The sequence below is a fragment of the Syngnathoides biaculeatus genome, chromosome 6, assembly GCF_019802595.1.
Source record: "Syngnathoides biaculeatus isolate LvHL_M chromosome 6, ASM1980259v1, whole genome shotgun sequence".
Lineage (NCBI taxonomy): Eukaryota > Metazoa > Chordata > Actinopteri > Syngnathiformes > Syngnathidae > Syngnathoides > Syngnathoides biaculeatus.
Genome location: NC_084645.1, coordinates 11,949,196 through 11,964,194, shown reverse-complemented (window position 1 = coordinate 11,964,194; position 14,999 = coordinate 11,949,196). Strand labels below are relative to the sequence as shown.

General features: G+C 44.3%; 1 protein-coding gene and 1 pseudogene across 3 annotated transcripts in view; one reads left to right on the top strand and one right to left on the bottom strand.

Annotated features, from left to right (window-relative positions):
* The window catches only part of LOC133501699 (ras association domain-containing protein 8), a 49,294-nt gene that overhangs the window by 17,277 nt on the left and 17,018 nt on the right, over positions 1-14,999 (top strand). For 2 of the 3 annotated variants that reach the window (XM_061821563.1, XM_061821562.1), the window contains exon 1: positions 4,822-5,050. The exons of the other annotated variant lie outside the window; for it this stretch is intronic. The gene's annotated coding sequence lies outside the window, so the exon portion shown is untranslated. Of the gene's footprint in view, positions 1-4,821; positions 5,051-14,999 lie in introns of those variants that run through there. 3 annotated transcript variants of the gene reach the window in all.
* LOC133502801 (5S ribosomal RNA) lies at positions 10,135-10,253 on the bottom strand (annotated as a pseudogene).

Sequence of the window (14,999 nt, the reverse complement as noted above, 5' to 3'; positions counted from 1 at the left end):
GGCACAAACTCCGAACACAGGGCACTTAAAACCTTTTTAGAGTGGTACGCACACACACTCTACGGCTTTTCAACCATTTAGGTGGGACGTGACGGTTACCCACCAGGGCCTTGAACCCAGGACTATACCACCCAGTTTCCCGACTGTTCAACCATCCAGAAATTATAATTTCACAATGTCACAAATTCAAACGTGAAATGGACCTCAACCCCAGTTAACAGACAGAAGATCACTTTTGGAGGATAAATGTCCTCTGACCTTATCAATTGTTGGCCGGCCGATATTCTGTCAACCAATACCTCAGTCTGAAATTACGTCGGGGTCACCAATTGTTGGAGGACGCTTTTTTTAATTTGCGTGTTCGTTTAATTTCGGGTAGTTAGAATGTTGGTTATCCAAATAAAGGCTAGAGACGATGAACAATTTCTTTGAAGACTTTACTTACAGAATATTCCGAGCACTTATGAGTTACAGACAATGGCCGAAGAGAGCAGATCACAAGTGCAAAGATACAGAGAAAGCACACATCCTTTATCTTGTCAGAAGGGCAGACCATGAGCGGTATCAAACCTGTGCCATGAGATCGGGGCTTTTCACTGAGACAAAGGGTTTCTGTCTAACCGGTTCTAGGTGGCAATGGATTATTACAAAGTGTCCAGTACCCAGTTCATCAAGCCTACATGCAGAGATGCGCTCAAGGACACGTCTGGCTACAGAGCAGAGCCCCATTGAGGACATGAGGAAATTCTGGAGTTGTAGCGCCGAAGAAAAGAAGTCGGAGGCAGAGTGTTGAACACAGGAGCAAACCTTGTTTTAATGCAGACATCAACAGAGTGAACCCATTAGGGCGGGAATTCTCTAACACACTAACACCGGAAGTGAAACGGCCAAAAATGTCCGTGCGGAACCTCGTAACCTAATTCAAGGTCCCGTACGTGAATGATATAAACCACCACACAAGCCCCCCCTGAATTCACCTATAGTCAAAATCCTTGTGTCGTGGAGGGACCATGGCCTAACCCTGGCAGGAGTGTGCACTGCAGGGGCAGAGGGGAGGCGGGGCCGCACAGTCCATTGAGTCAAGGGGCCAGGGCCCTGACGGGGTCGAGGTCATCCCGGCAAGTGCAGGGAGGCGGGGAAAAGGGGGCCGCCACTGGCACGGAGGGAGGGCCAACCCCAAAGGACGAGGACATCAGTTCTTCCTTGGGGGCGTACCTGAGGCCGAGCATGACCCACGGAAGCTTATCCAACCAGTGGCCGTCCGTCAAACTGTTGCACAGGGCTGCTTTCATGGAGCGGTTGAACCGCTTGCAGAGACCGTTCGCCTGGGGGTGATAGGTGGTAGTGTGGTGCAGCTTGACCCCCAAACTCTCAGCAGCTGCATTCCAAAGTTCAGAGGCAAACTGAGGGCCACGGTCGGAGGAGAGGTTGATCCCGAAGCGCGCAACCCTCATGCCAATGAACGCCCGGGCCACGTCCGACGACGTCGTCAAGGAGAGGGGAATGGCTTCGGCCCAGCAGGTCGTCCTGTCCACCATGGTGAGCAAGTAGATGAAACCGTGCAAGGAAGGAAGCGGACCCACCACGTCGCGGTTAACGTGGTTGAACCTCCTCTTGGGGACTGGGAAGTACTCCAAGGGGGCTTTTGCGTGGCGATGCACCTTAGCACGCTGACAGGCCACGCACGAGTCGACCCAGGTCTGCACCCCGTGGTCCGAGGCCTGGACCGCACTCATAAGGGAGTAGTCAAGATCCAGATACACACTGCCGACGACTGCCCTGGAGAGGCAGTCCACGATCACATTGGATTTGCCGGCGATGTGTTGGATGTACTCAGAGATGAACGACAGTTGGCGCTGCTGACGGGGGACCACGGCTCGGCCACCATGGACATGGTGAAAGCGAGGGGTTCTTGGTCCATATATGCCGTGAACTCACAGCCTTCCAGTAGGGAACGGAAGTGGCGGATCCCTAGCCAGAGGGCGAGGAGCTCCCTATCGAATGTGCTGTATTTGCGTTCCCTGGGGACCAGCTGACGGCTGAAAAAGGCAAGCGGTTGCCAGGCGCCGCCGATCCACTGCTAAAATACAGCCCCAACAGTGTAGTCCGACGCGTTGGTAGTGAGAGCGACGGGGTCACCGGGGTACGGGTGGGCCAGCTTAGTGGCCCGGCTCAGCGCAGCCTTTGTGGCCCCAAATGCTTCCACCCTCTCAGCCGTCCATTCAATGTCCTGGTTGGGGGCCTTGCCCTTAAGTCCCTCATACAGCAAGCGCATGGTGTGGGCCCCCCGGCAGATGAAGCAGTGATAGAAAGTCACCATCCCCAGAAACTCCCAGAGCCCCCGAGCCGAGCAAGGTCGGGGAAAAGCGGAGATGGCTCCACCTTAGATGGAAGAGGGGCGGCGCCGTTTTTGTAGATGAGGTGCCCGAGGAACTGGATAGAGGGCACCACGAAAACACACTTCGCCGGGTTGATGATCAAGCCATGCCGCTCGAGTCTCGCAAAGAGGTCCCGGAGGCGCTTCAGATGTTCTTCTTCCGAGGAGCTGGCAACGAGGATGTCGTCCAAATAGATGAACACAAAGGACAAGTCTCTCGGCACCGAATCCACTAACCGTTGAAAAGACTGGGCCGCGTTTTTGAGTCCAAACGGCATCCTCAGAAACTCGAACAGGCGAATAGGTGTGACTGCAGCCGTCCTGGGAATGTATGAGCGGTGCACGGGGACCTGGTGATAACCGCGCACCAGGTCGACGTTGGAGAACAGGATTTTGCCTGCCAGGTTGGCTGAAAAGTCCTGCATCTGGGGGACAGGGTAGCGGTTGGTTGTAGTGGCCTCATTAAAACGGAGGTAGTCACCACACGGTCGCCACCCGCCCTATGGTCTAAGGACGATGTGTAGCGGTGAGGCCCACGCGCCATCCAGGCGCTCCATGTTGGCAAACTCGGACTTAGCGACTGCTAGGTTCTCGGGGTCGAGCTGTTGGGCTCTAGCATGAATTGGGGGGCCCTTGGTCTTGATGTGGTGCTCGACCCCATGTTTAGTAGCAGCAGAGGAGAAAGTGGGCCATGTCAAGCCAGGGAACTCACCAAGGAGGAGTTGATACTTGGTGCCATCTGAGAGTGAACTGAAGAGACCGCCATAAGTCGCCTCGTTGCGGACACAGGCAACCGAGAAGAAAGTCAGTGCGTCCACCAGACGGCCCTTCTTCACGTCCACCAGCAGCCAGTGGGCACAAAAAAAATCAGCGCTGAGGAGAGAGAACAAGACATCGGCAGTGACAAAGTCCCATGTAAAGTGCTGACCCCCGAAACAGAAGTCCACAGTCTTTATGGCATATGTGCGGATAGGGGAGCCATTAGCGGACAGTAGGGGTGGCCCCTGAGTCCTGCCAGTGGCGTCATCCGCAGTGGCGGTCAGGACCCTCCTCTGGGCACCGGTGTCGCAAAGGAATTTGCGTCCGGAAAGGGTGTCCACGATGAAGAGCAGGCGGTTCTTCCCGCTCACGCTCACGGCTTCTACGGAGCGCAGGCTTTGGCGTTTCCCAGCCACGTCGTAGTTGCAAGGGCATGGCACCTCTTCGCTTTTGCGCCAAAATGGGCGTGGAAGTAGCACAACCCTGTGCAAGCGTGGCCGTCACTGGCGATGGGGCCCCTGCTGGATGGCACCCCCGCACTCAGGGGGGAGTAACTGCGCGCCGGGGCCAGCACCTCAGAGGAGAAGCGCTGGGTGGCCAGGAAGAAACGGTCAGCCTCCTCAGCCAGGGAACGGGGCTCAATGAAAGAAGTGTTAGCGAGCGCTGTCTGAACATGTAGCGGCATGTGTCTGAGAAACACTTCCATGAAAAGGAAGGTGGGCTCCTCCGCGCCCAGCAGGTTTAGCATCATTTCCATGTGTTCAGAAGGTCTGCTGTCCCCCAGTCCATTAATAGCTAAGAGACGACGGGCTCTGGCCGTGAAAGCTCGAAAACCTCGAGGAGGTGAGTCTTGAGTCCAGCATATTTATCTTGGGCCGGGGGAGATGTGATGAAAATCACTGCTCTGAGCTCCCAAGGGCTGAGACAACGTGGTAATCGCGCACGGTGTAATCTGAGATCCCGTGGAGGGCGAATCAAGCCTCCGTCTGCGCGAACCACACTGTCACGGACGTCTCCCAAAACTCCGGCAATTTGAGGATGGCGGTTGCCATGTTCGGTTCAGTCTCGGAAACGCCGGAACTGACGTCGGGGTCACCAGTGTAGCGCTGAAGAAAAGGACTTCGAGGCGGAGTGATGAACACAGGAGCAAACCTTGTTTTAATGCAGACATGAACCCTTTATGAGTGAACCCATTACGGCAGGAACTCTCTCACACACTAGCACCAGAAGTGTAACTGCCAAAAATGTCCATGCGAACCTCGTAACCTAACTCGAGGTCCCGTAGGTGAATTATGTAAAACACCACAGAGTCATGACTAAGAAAATGGATGGATGGATTTAAAAAATATTTTGGCTTTAGGAATTTTACTTTAATGTCAGTTGTCCAGCATAAAAAAAATATCTGGTAGAAGCATTCATTATCCCCCTTTCCCTATCCGTTTTATTTGGAAGAGGTATGGTGTTTATAGGTGTGTTTAGTTGACTTGGAAGGTTATGAGGATGCTGAGAATGCCCGCCCCGCGACCAGTTGTCCTGGATGCGGGTGTTGCGGTTCGTCGTGGCCTCTCCCTTTAAACGGTCCACAATGCTTTGCGGTGCTCCATTTCCAATGCGATGTGTTCGCCTGCAGGAGGAGAGAGGAGACAAGCGTGGGGAGAGGGTTCCCCCCCACCCCCACCCCCACCCCCCTCTCCTCAAAACACGAGCAGACTCAGAGTGGACCCACTCCAACTTTGGAACAGAGAGCTCCAACGTCTTCGTCGTCTTTATCGTCGAAACGGCCACCAGGTCGTCGCTGGGGGGCAATGGTGAAGAAAGACGTAATTTGCGCAATTCTCGCCAATGCGAATCTTCCAGCTGGAAACTTGACTTCGCACAAGGAGCAATGAGCTGAATCTTCCTTGCGCCCTAAAGGTAAGAGCAGTACATACCGCGATATGGAATGTTGTCATCTGCTGTTGTGCTTCTGTGAGTCGTTTTTAACCAACAAGAATGAGAGACTGTTGAGGGTTTTGAATCGACTATTTCAACTTTACTTGCACATCCGTCAAGCGAATACCGTTACATGCTTAGTTACGTAGTTGGAAAATAACGAGCGTGTACAATTCCAACAAACTAGTCTTTGTGTTGTGGGTGCTGTAACTGCCATTAACGTTGCTATGTTTCCATCCACGTAAAAATGGAGAATACTTACACGCTTAACCTAGCAGAAATGGCAGAACTAACCTGTGGAGTCTTTGTTTTTGAACTTTTTCTTTGGTCTTCGGCTGTACTTACATTTTGAAACACTTAAAAAAAAAAAAAACCTCTTTGATCATTTAATAGAGTCTTCAAACTATGAGAACAACAGAACAGAGGGATCCATGACAAGCTGGCTGACAAAACTGATCTTAAATTTAAACGTCCTAAATATTTCACAAACTGCTGTAACATTTAAAGCCTGTCGGAGGCCTCTTGGACCCCTGTTGGATCCCTGCTGCCTCTTCAAAGCAGGCCAGTGAGTGATGCATATGGCACAGAAACAAAAACGGCACTATTGCCTGGCCGAATGTGCCATCCAGATGTTTGAGCTGCTGCCAGCGTTGGCATCTAAAGTGGAGAAGGCTGCTTCAGACCCTAATAGTCTGTACTGTATTACCAAGCAGCTTGAGAGACTGGGACATTTAGGTTTACCCTCAAAGACCTAAATTTCAATATTGGTACTGTAAACAAAATGTAGTTTAAATGTAGTTCAAATGAAAATAAGAGTCTAAATTTGGCTCCAGTGTGACATGCCTCAGTTTTCACTTGGTGGAGACCACAGTTACAGACATCCATCCATCATCCCTTTCTATACCGCTTATCCTATTTGAGGGCCTGCAGCCGATGCAAAGGGAGACGGCTGAAATGCAGACTTACATCTTGGACTGGTCGGCAGTTTGTCATAGAGTGCATACACTTTTTCATTCACACCGTCACTTTAGTGGCAATCAAACCTAGTCGGCCTACAACAAAGTCCACTTCCCCACTACACTAAATGTGACTGACATTTATACCTCCTTGACACCTACCATGTTTTGAATTTTTCAATGGCCTCTTGTAAATACTGTATGTTAACATTGTCAAAAACTATCCCAATTTACCTGTGTGCCAAGCTATTGGTTTCCCATGATACTTGAATATCAACATCTCTTGGGCCTTATTTGAAACAGTCTTCACATGTTTCACCTTTAGTTTCCTTAATAATGATTTTGGAATTAGATTTACAGTATTGAACTATGTTGAGACATTTGTGGTTGAGTAAATGTACACTTTGCTGGAGAGGCTTGATCGGTGCAGACACGTCATTGTTGCTTTGGTTGTGACATACTTGTGCATCCCCGAACTGAATACTTGACACACACGTACTTGTGATGGATTTTTGCAGACACTTGTTTTGGGTGTTAACATTGAGACATCCACTTTTAGACCCATTTGCGAGTGTTCGCACTTCACCCGCTCATGTAAACAACCAAAATGACAGCCTATATGTATAGTCCCACAAAAGTTTTTAAGAGGAATTTTTTAAAATATTTGCTATTCAATAGCTACTGACTGCCACATGAACATCAAGATCACAGAGAACAGTTTCCTATAGGATCCTTATCTTTTGGTCATGCGCTGTTGCATTCTCACAAGCTAGGAATGCATACCCAGGATGTTATCAGTACTGGCTCTTTAGGATCAAGGCTCGTTTTGGGCTACAGTCTTTTCTATGCGCTCCATTGTGTACTCTCCACAGAGGACGTTCTAAACGGGCCACAGTGGCATACATGTTGGTGAGAACTATCTTTTTCCCAAAGGAGGTGGCTTGCCCTTTGAGAACAGTGATTATCATTGACAATGTTGCACAAATACCAGTCAATGTTGATTCCAATTGAATCGATACATTTTGCTGGAATGTAATAGAGATTACGAAGTGTTTAAACAAAATCTAAAAGGAGAACAATATTTTTTTTTTTTTTGTGGAGCAAAATAGATGAACTGCAATCTACTAATTAATACACAGAGAAATATTGGCATTTTGACATGTTACATGGGATGCATGAATGCAGCCAAGTGGCTAACCAGTGGGTGACAACCACTCTGAAGGTAGTGAAGTTCCTGGTATGCAGACATACTGTACTTTAATGACTCCACCAGACCAGGGAACCACACGCATCAAACTTTCCACCAATGTGTACCGTAGTTTAAAAAAAAAAAAGGCTTTGGTCAGAAGTGTCCCTCTCGAAGATTTACTTTTTTTCTGGCAGGTTTTTTTTTTTTTTGGGAGGGGGGCAGTGAAAGGATAATCATCTACTAGTTGCTTCCAATTGCTCTGAATCCAATGTGCTTCTACCGTTTCAGTATGAGTGAGTGCAAACCAAAACCATCCACATGACCCTGTCAGTTCCTTGTGCAGATTCCCCTGGGTTGCAGCTTTTGTTGACAGTGTGGGCATTGAATTATAGGTTGTTGTTTTTTTTTTTGTTTTTTTTTTTTTTGGCTCATCATTTTACAAAGGATGTGTTTGTCATTATAAAGTGTAAACTACACTTGTAGTGCAGGAAGTGCTAATGGATTGAAAACTAGTGTCAAAACAATGCAACCAGCATGTAGGGGAAAAAAAACCCACCGAATTGTTTAAAACTGTCAGCAGTCTGACGTACTGTAGTCTAGTGTGTGTGAACATTCCAATAAACCACAACACCCGTTTTAAATGGTATTCAGCTTTTTTAGCCACTCCAGAGTGCTTTTGTGAGATCAATACTCTATTTCGTTCAGTTGATTCTATCTTCAGTGGCATGGTGGATAAAATGGTAAAGCGTTGGCCAAAATGGTAAAGCGTTGGCCTCACAGTTCTGAAGACCCGGGTTCGATCCCAGCCCCGCCTGTGTGGAGTTTGCGTGTTCTCCCCGTGCCTGCGTGGGTTTTCTCTGGGCACTCCAGTTTCCTCCCACATCCCAAAAACATGTAACATTAATTGGACACTCTCAATTGCCCCTAGTTGTGATTGTGAGTGTGGCTGTTTCTCTATGTGCCCTGCGATTGGCTGGCAACCAGTTCAGGGTGCACCCAGCCTCCTACCCGTTGATAGCCGGGATAGGCTCCAGCACTCCCTGGGACCCTCATGAGGATAAGAGGCAATGAAAATGAATGGATAGATGGATTCTATCCTCCTGTGTTGCTCTCACTCCATGTTGTTATTTTTAGCTCTGATAATACTTAACTTCAGGGTAGAGCCGCAATCTATTAAACTGTACACTTGCCAGGCCCTTTTGCAATTGCTTAATTTTCTGTAAATCGCTGGAAGAAGCAATGCAAGTTTTAAGGTCCTTAACTAAAGTCTCCTTCAGCATTTCTCCTTGGTGTTAGTTACAGCACCATGTAAAGCCACTATGAAACACCCACACAAGCATATGGTGGGTTGTTTACAGCAGTAGTCAGTTGAGGCCTTTTCCTGGCCAACTTGGCTCAGAGGTTAGTCACGTGGACACAGACGGCACACACCTCTTTGCTCTCAGGGGACTTGATCTTGAGTTAACACTTTTGTTCACAATCCATTACATGTTTGCTGTGGCCGATCATCCCAAAGTATTTTAGTCCGTCATCAATCTAATTAAATGCTTCTCTTGCTTAGGTGAGCTGCAGAAATCAGAAAGTGGCCATCTCCCCAGATTGTGGATTTGGCAGGCCAGAGGAAGGGATCATGCAGAGTTTAAGATGGCTCTCTGCCCTACAAAGCTCTGCTCCAATAGTCAGCTTTTCTGGGTTATTTTCATAAATCAAAATGCAATTTGGGCAGCATGTTGGTTGACAGGTTATCACATCTGCCTCACAGTTCTGCGGACTCTGGTTCAAATCCAGCCTTGGCTGTGTTGAGCTTGTATGTTATCCCCCTGCCCGTGGGTTTTCTTTGGGTACTCTGGTTTCCTCCCACATCCCAAAAACATGCATGGTAGCTTAATTGAGGACTCTAACTTATCTGTTGGTGTGATATGAGTGTGAATGGTTCTTTCTATGTGCACTGCGATTAGATGGCGACCAATTCATGGTGTACAAACACCTCTTGCCCAAAAATAGCTGGGATATGCTCCACCACGCCGCGACCCTATTTGCCCTCATAGAAGATGAATAAATACAATTTGTCTGTACCAAAGTAAGGATCTAATATTAATACATCTCATTGGTTGTAAATCAGCTCGTCTAATGTTTACGTCTGCAGAATTTGCAGAAAACACTAACTGGCCTTTGTTGTGTCCCCTAAACCTCAACATCATCTATGAGTCAGCACTCAATATCAATAACTATTTTTGTTTCTGTATTTATTTATTTTTACTCTTTCTTGCTGTGTGCCTCACTCCTAATCCTTAAAGGCTGCTTTGCTAAAAGGCCTTAATGGGAAAGAGGTTTACAAAGTGGGTGCCTGCCGGAAAAATATTGCAATGTAACTTTTTTTTCTGTTCCCCAAATCACTCAGCTCATTTATGCAATCTGAAATCTAAATTAAGATCACAAATCTCAGAATTCAAGTGGTGTAAAATGGAAAAACGTCCACCACACATAACGTGATCTTTCAAACACAAATACATAGTCGGCACTCTTTAAGTCAGCTTCATCAAATGTTTTCAGATGTTTTAATGTCATAGCTACGCATTAGACATAAATCCTGGGACATCAAAATATTTCCTTGATCAACAATGGGGAATTTTAACAAAGACGATGTGACGTTTAACCTCGTGGTCTGTGATTGACAACTGTACATCAATCTGCTCGTCAGTTATTCATGGTGCGGTTACACGGCAAATGGGGCATGCACAGCTTCGCATGGATACTGTGGTGAACACCGTACACTTGGCACTTCTTCTTCTTTTCCTTTCGGCTTGTCCCGTCAGAGGTCCCCACAGCGTGTCTTCATAGATGAATGCATATTTGTTTGGCACAGTTTTACGCCAGATGCCCTTCCTGACCCAACCCCTTTGTATCTAGCCGGGGAGACAAGCTTACAGCCCCTGGTATTCCCAGGCGGTCTCCCATCCAAGTACGAACCAGGGACAAACCCGCTTAGATTCCGAGATCTGACGAGATCGGGTGTTCTCAGGGTAGCATGGCCGTAAGCTACGCTTGGCACTTCATCACATTCATTAAAGCATAAAAAATAGATTAATGGTTAAGGAAAAAGCAGGTTTCGAAAGAGAGCACTTGGGCGAGAGTGTTAGCCTCACTGACACCATTCATGTGAACATGCACTGGGTTTACAAGCTTGGCTTTTTCATCCACAGGCACATAAAAGATTAGGAGTAAGTTAAGTATTTGTCTAAAATATATCTGGTGTTTTATATACTATTTATGTGGTTCGAGACTGTCGGGCGCATTAAAACCTGAAAATGTATTCTCAATATGACTGCGTGCTCTTCATTTACTTCTAAACTGGTGGTAGATGTTAGCTCAGCAGAGGGAAGCAATGTTTTTTTTTTTTTTTTTTGTACATTATTGCAGTGCTTGACGGTTTACATTACAGGTGTGTAAATACAACTTTAAACAGTTAACTAACAAGAGAGAGCAGCAATGTACCGCTTGCACACAACAACCATAATTCTTTATCATTCCCAGAATGCTTTGCATATGCAAAAAGGGCGGCCACAGACAAAAACTGTTTTTATAATGTATGAGTATAATTTAAAAAATAAAGGTCAGTTTGATTTTAAGAAGTATTTGTGGACACAATGAGGGTTCTCTTTAATGTTGTATACTAAGAACATTGCACAGCAGTCTCAAACCTTTTTTCTTGCTTCATGAACTGGTTTCAGTGAAAGAAATATTTTGATGTATGGCATCGACACTAATTTAAAAAAGAATGATCCAAAATTAAACTAACCATCACTTGAATGTGGTTGTTGAAATTCTTTTGAGCACAACACAGTTTTTTTTTATTTTCTATTTGTTGGTCCCATCTTGGGGTAATGAGAGACAATGGCACCCAAATTGTGTCTACTTTCTACTGCATTTTTGTTTTTGTCGTCGTCAGTGCAGAAAATCCCAGAAAATCTATTGGAAATAGAAGAAAGGAATTTAGTGCTTTTTCATGGCAATTTTGAAGGATGTATTGCTTCATTTGTCGTCATGTATTTCACATCTCAGGGTTGATGCACCAGCATGAGAATCACCTGTAGTGAGAAACTTGGACAGAAGTAGTATTAGAGTAGTATTATCTTAACTTTCCTTTTACTGGTCCTGTTTATAATTTATTATTCTTTTTCATCAGTTGGCCTTTTCCCCTTTCCGAAGAAGCTTTCTACAGATGTTTTTGTTTTTACTCATTTTTGCTAGCTTGTGGGCTTACATTTTTATTTTAACATCATATGATCCACATAAGTAGTTTGACACGTTTTAGAGGCACAGGCAGATGCACCTGATTTTCAAAATAAAACTTTTTTCAGCCTCTTGATCAGTTAAACATTTTTTGTTTAGTCTCTGTGCACAGCCCAGAGTTCAGTAGTTTGGGACCTCAGGACTTTTGGGAGTCTGCCCTAAATGTATTTGTATATTAATTGTACATACCATATCTTTGGCCAGATGGGTACCTTTATTTCAAGAATAAGAGTCTTGACACAAACACTTCCAAAAAGCAGAACCAACGCAGTTTGTTGCATGAACCAATTAGTGTTAGCTTTTGTGTATATATACTGTATAGCTGTACAGTGTTAGCTTCTGATAAGTATCACATCCTCTGTCTGGTGCTGTTGTCATCATGATGGCATGTATTTATGTTCAGGGATGTGTCCGGTGCATGCGTCACTTACATGGATCCACACACTAATTAACAGCGGCTGCCCGATCATGACATGCTGACTCCACGAAGGCTGTCTTTGCGGCAGCTTATATATATATATATATATATATATATATATATATATATATATATATATACACACACACACATAAATATTTATTTTACTCTGGTCTCAATGAGTAGCCACACTCTATTACTCTGTTAAAATAATGTGTTGCATTGACCCCGTAGTGTTAGCTTTGGGTATTTCCATGAGACAGAACTCCCCCTAAAAGCAAGCTAATTTCAAATGGGCAAAAAAAAACAAAATGAAAGGGTATTAAGTGTTCTTTGAGTTGACATTTGGGGTTTTGTGACCAAAGCATGTCACAAGGGAGTTAATACACCTAGTATTTGTTTTAAATTGGGAAATAAAGGCATTCGCCTGCTTTACGTAACCCTTTTACAACCACTGTATCCGATTGGCACACTAAATGTAGAATCTTTTAAATTTTACAAATTTGTTTGGAAGTGAACTTTAACTCATTAAACCTTCTCTTGTAGTTAGTGTACACATCATGCACAAAAAGAACCCTTTGAGACCTTTTTTTGGTGATAATTCATCTAAACCACACCTCACTTAACATATTTCTGGTTAGTGTTTTTAATGGTTGGAATATTTTTTTTCATGGGTGCTTACTGGATCTAATCATTTAACTTGTTGAAGAAAAAAAATGCAAAAATGAAGCAGTAATTAAAAAAAAAAAAACACGCTGAGCCAAACGGATATTATGGCTGTGTTTGGACATACATTGCCTGCATCTGCAAACATTCTCTCCTTGGTAAACTCAGTCAATTGGTCAATTTGAAGGCCAGAAAGTAGCTTTCTTATTCATAACCTGAGTTTCGCTAACCAGTCGCCCAACATGCCCCCCCATCAGAAATCCCAACGGTTAATAATTTGGATATTTTCTTATCTACACAATAAACCTGATACTAACAAAATGTTTAATTCTATTTTGTTGTTTTAACTTCTATATGTTACCTTCTACTGGCCTGTTGCTGAGTGAGTCCTAAGAAAACCAGTGAACGTATTGTGGCCAGGCCGGTGTGTCTTTGTGGGGGGGGGGTTATTGGGAAAGGCTAGTGAACAAATTGGCCTTATGACACACTGGTAGACCTTTTTGGAGCAGTGCCTTTCATTCTCTTGTAGTACAACGTCCTTGATAGGGAGTCCCTCTCGCTAGATGATAGTATGTCACCTTAGGTTGGAAACTGATCTTCATGTAATAGAACACATGCTTTATCGTTGTTGAGGTTCTGTGTTTGTGTGCAATTCTATTAAACTACTCAAGTACTCAGTAACTGCTGAGTAGCTTAAACCAGCCAGCCATTTTCTGTACCACTTATCCTCACTAGGATTACAAGCATGCTGGAGTCCATCCTATTTGAGTCAGTAAAAGTGGGGGTGCACCCTGAACTCATCGATAGTCCATTTCAGGGAACATATTAACAACCATTTGGGCTCACAGTCACATCCACAGACAATTTAGAGTAATTGCTTAACTTACTTCAAGTCAAGTAGACTGAATTAAAAAAAAAAAAGGAATATGCAAATTTACAGTGCTGTGAAGAAATATTGGCCCTGTTCTTTCTAATACTTTTGCATAGTTTCTCTACTTTAAGATCATAAAACAAATGTAGATATCATAAATATTACTCAAGGAAATTTAAATGGATGTTTTTAAATTATTTCATTCATTATTGAACAAAGTATTTTAAATCCAGAAACCACGTAAAAAGAATCTATCCTGACAAAATTAAGTTGGTCAAAAATGCTGGAACAAAATGACACGATCCAAAGAAGTCCCAGTCTGGGAAGGTTTCTAAACCCTTAGGAAATATGGGACAGTGGTGAGCCTTCCCAGTAGTGGCCAGCCAACAAAGGGAACCACAAGGGAACAGCAAAAACTCATCTAGGAGTTCACAAAGGAGCCTTGGACACCTTTTAAAGAACTGCACAACTTGCCTCAATTAAAGACACTGTTCATGACACAACAATAAGAATCCAATTGATTGACCTTAAAAAGCCCATTCATGCTCAATTGTAACCCTAACTAACCCTCCATTGTTGATGACAATAAAATGTGGGCCAAAATATCTCCACAGAGATGTGAAAGATTCATTGCCAGTAATTTAAAACATTGATTTGATTTTTTTTTTTTGCTCTTGAAGATGGCCTAAGCAGTTATTAGGTTTAGAGGGCCATTATTGTTTCACACTGGGCCAGATAACTTGAGTTTTTTTCCCATAATAAATGAAATGACCATTTTTAAAACCGCATTTTAAATTAATTTGTTACATTTCTCAGATGTATGGATTTGTTTGATCTTAAACAAAGTGTGGAAATTTTGCAAAAATATAAGAATTTGAGTACAGGGCCAAAATATTTCATGGCACTATAGTCTGTGCAAGCAATAATAGTTTAAAATAAAATAAAAGCAACAAGACAAATGTAGCTTAGTGTAACAAAGTGAAAGTAGTGTTTTGTCGTGATTTAAAAAAAAAAAAATACCCAAAAGTAAAAAACTGTTGTATTGAAGCTGCTTTCTATAGTGCAATTTATAAAAACAAACAACCTTAAATGTAACAGTCACTGCCATCCTTTGTCAGTGTGTGTTCCACTGAGCAGAAGGGATTGATTAGTGGAGCTCAAAGAACAGTGGTATCAAGCACAAACACATTTGTCACTTCCTTGTATTGTGAGCCCATCTAGCGCTACCTTCCTGTTTTGCAACAAAAGATTTTCATGCTGCTTCACTCTCTGTTATTTCACACACTTAATTTTCCTCTCCTGTCCTCATGTCTTCCCAGTTCTCCTTAAAAAAGCAGGAACTGGGGTTGGGAATGTCTACTGGATGTATTTTCTTGCTTCTCAGTCAGCACAAAAATTTTTGGTATATTATTAATGAAAAACCCACACCCAATATGGTCCCATGTGATTTTTCACCACAAAACATGATTTTGACGTATACAGCTTTTTGTAACCCCTGGTATGAAAATCCTCTCAGGGATTTGTTTTCGAGAAGAAGC